Below are 825 nucleotides of genomic sequence, written 5' to 3' on the forward strand. Positions count from 1 at the left end.
CTCTGGGCTTTCTATCTTGTTCCATTGATCTATGTTTCTGTTTTTGTGCCAGTACCATATTGTCTTGATTACTGTAGCTTTGTAGTATAGCCTGAAGTCAGGGAGTCTGATTCCTCCAGCTCCCTTTTTTTCCCTCAATACTGCTTTGGCTATTCGGGGTCTTCTGTGTCTCCATACAAATTTGAAGATTTTTTGTTCTAGTTCCGGAAAAAATGCCATTGATAATTTGATAGGGATTGCATTGAATCTGTAGATTGCTTTGGGTAGTATAGTCATTTTCACAATATTGATTCTTCCAATCCAAGAACATGGTATATCGCTCCATCTGTTGGTATCATCTTTAATTTCTTTCATCAGTGACGTATAGTTTTCTGCATACAGGTCTTTTGTCTCCTTAGGTAGGTTTATTCCTAGGTATTTTATTCTTTTTGTTGCAATGATAAATGGGAGTGTTTCCTTAATTTCTCTTTCAGATTTTTCATCATTAGTGTATAGGAATGCAAGAGATTTGTGTGCATTAATTTTGTATCCTGCTACTTTACCAAATTCGTTGATTAGCTCTAGTAGTTTTCTGGTGGCATCTTTAGGATTCTATGTATAGTATCATGTCATCTGCAAACAGTGACAGCTTTACTTCTTTTCCAATTTGGATTCCTTTTATTTCCTTTTCTTCTCTGATTGCTGTGGCTAAAACTTCCAAAACTATGTTGAATAAGAGTGGTGAGAGAGGGCAACCTTGTCTTCTTCCTGATCTTAGTGGAAATGGTTTCAGTTTTTCAACATTGAGGATGATGCTGGCTGTGGGTTTGTCATATATGGCCTTTA

The sequence above is a fragment of the Physeter macrocephalus genome, chromosome 13, assembly GCF_002837175.3.
Source record: "Physeter macrocephalus isolate SW-GA chromosome 13, ASM283717v5, whole genome shotgun sequence".
NCBI classification, from domain to species: Eukaryota; Metazoa; Chordata; class Mammalia; order Artiodactyla; family Physeteridae; genus Physeter; species Physeter macrocephalus.